This window comes from Dinoponera quadriceps, unplaced genomic scaffold (assembly GCF_001313825.1).
Source record: "Dinoponera quadriceps isolate SergipeBrazil2010 unplaced genomic scaffold, ASM131382v1 scaffold4009, whole genome shotgun sequence".
Lineage (NCBI taxonomy): Eukaryota > Metazoa > Arthropoda > Insecta > Hymenoptera > Formicidae > Dinoponera > Dinoponera quadriceps.
Genome location: NW_014557992.1, coordinates 79,755 through 82,532, shown reverse-complemented (window position 1 = coordinate 82,532; position 2,778 = coordinate 79,755).

Genomic DNA, 2,778 nt, shown 5'->3' with positions numbered 1-2,778 from the left:
CGCGATTCCACCGGTCTTCCCTCCTACCCTGCGAGAGGAGGAGAAGGTGGAGGAGAACGGACGATGACGCCAGTCCGAGGGATCTCTCTCTCTCTCTCTCTCGCTCTCGCTCTTTCTCTCATCGGACGAGACGCCGCTCTCGGACGATCAATCACTGTCGCCGGTGACACCACGAAGAGATCTCGCGCGTGGGATCTCTCACGGGCTTTGATTCCACAACCTCGGAATATGTTCGGGACCGAGTCGGTCACGGGGATTAACCGGCGATCCGATGAATGACTTATTGAAATGTCACGACGCCACGATTGCGCGGACGTCGGCTCGTTATGATTTACGACGCCGTGACCGGCGGATGATTAATTTCCATTAAGACGCGTAGCCGCGTGTTAGAGGATGTGTGCACTCGTTATCAAGCCCATTGTATTTGAGAGCGGTCGATTTAAGGCCGTGTAATCGACCCGGACAGAATAATCCGTCGCGCGCCCACCCGTCCACGCGTAGCTGCATTTGTTCCGTCACGTGAGCGCCCGAGTTTTTTTTCCTTCTTTTTCAATTAAGTAATTATTACCGCGTGCGTAATCCTTGATACGCTTATGACGTATCAGGTTAGAAATCTAATGTGATAAGAGCGGGTGAGAATTTTAATATGCGTAGATTAATCAAACTTATGACGCGTTCCTTAATTATACTTTGCGCATTGTTCCATTTTTTAATTATTGCGTCTAAAACAAACCGCGGAACCACGCGTTAGTGATCAATCCTTGTCGACGGATACTTTCACAAATGCTTTCGAGCTTTTGTCCAGCGCTATGCCGAAGGCTCACGGTGGAGACTACGTTTTAGTTTCACCGCGACATTTTCGGTATCTACACGCCCTTCGAAAGCTAGGAGAACGTGCTTACGCAGACAATACGGAAGGATTACGAGAGATAAAAAAAGTCGAGAACGTTCTAGGTACCTCGCCAAGGATCGGGGGAATTTCCCCTTGACACAGATGTCAGATAAAGGATTCTGAAAGTTACATCGAAGGTGGGATCAGAGCTTCGACCGCCGCGGCGGAATACCGAAGAAGACGCTGGTCAGCAAAAATTATTCTGTCTCGCTGAATATAAGCCGTATATCATATTCTATAGTGCCATACCATATACGTCCAAAAGCTTCTCAATAATATCTATGCGTCAAATCACGATCCACGAAAAAGAAAACCGCATAAAAAGAGACCGTGTTTTGCGTCAACATTAAGATCGACTTAATTAAGAGATACGTACACGCAGAGAACTTTCTTCGAAACTATAAATATTCACGAACCGACAAAGTACTATAATAGTCTTGTCTGGCTGGGATGCACTTATACAATCGAAACAATTTCAAGGCAGTACGGGAAATTGCAACGCGAACGATTATAACTGCATATCGCATAGTTTATATTACAAAAACACAACGAATATCCCGTCTTTCTGCTCTTCTATAGATGCGCATGCACAATAGTATTATATATTATACAATAATTACTATTCGAGATAAAATGTTTTTCCATACTGATATTAGAAGTAATGCGCAGTCCGAGCTGTAGCGTCGAAAACGTCTAATCGGTATGGGATATTTTTTCCTCTTCTGATGTTTCCTTGCGCGTAAATTTATATATAATCAGGTCAAACATTCATCTGATCAAATTATTCGGTTATCGCTGTCATATATAAATTTTGGCTTCAGTGTGAGTATATCCTAGTCAGTATATGCCAGTAGTACAGCATAATACAAATCTAATAAATTTAGTAAATTACGCTATTAATACGTCATATTACTCGACGACAATTTTCTACGTGTATTTTTTAAGAATTTAATGAAAAAAAAGCGGAAATTTAAATCGCAATATCACGAAGGTACAAGGGATCGCGAGTCCCAGAGAGATAATCGCGAGAAGTCCACTTTCAGGAGCCTCCTAGCAAAAAAATTTAGCGAAACATCCCTGCGCGGGTTATGTGAAATCGCGTATGTGAAAATTCGCTAACCTTCGACGATAAATGCAATTTCGCATCCCGCTTCGACATTCCCCCCCAAATGAGGTTTCACGAATACCAATTTCGCGAGAACCGGCCCCGGGGTCACGGGACGATTAACGTTTTAATGACATCACTTACTCGGCGGATAAGCCGATCGAAAAATCGGCGGGGCATTTTCCCACTCATCGTAATCGGGGATACGGGAATCCCGGCCACGACCGGGGCGAAAACGCGGGCGCGGTAAAACCGGCAAGTTCGCCGGAAGGATACGGTCTCGTCGCGAAAGCCTCGGGTAATCGCTGCAGAGAGAGATTCGACCGCGGGCGGGTCGCTTTTATCGGACGCATATTTGCCGGGTCCTGCAAATCCCACCCCGGGATTCCGCGCTGTAGCGAGAGGTAAAAAAAAAAAAAGAGAGAGAGAGAGAGAGAGAGCCGAGAGGAGAAGAGCGGGAAAGAGAAGAGATCCAGGATGGAGGAGGAGACGGGCGGCTCGCGGGGGCGTTCGTACACTAGCACACCACTACCCGCCGGCACTACCACCACCACCACGAGCATCACCACTACCGCCGGCGCGACCGTACTACCACACTGACATCATCAGTGCCGCCATCAGCACCGTCGACCCTCTGTGTGTGTCACCGGTTAGACTCCACGGCTTTGAGGGATGATGGAACGACGGGGGGTGGCAAATAGAGTGGGACAGCGAGAACAAGGGCGCCGTGACAAAAGAGCGAGCAGGTCAGGCAGGAAGAGGGGGGGGGGGGTTCGGGGGC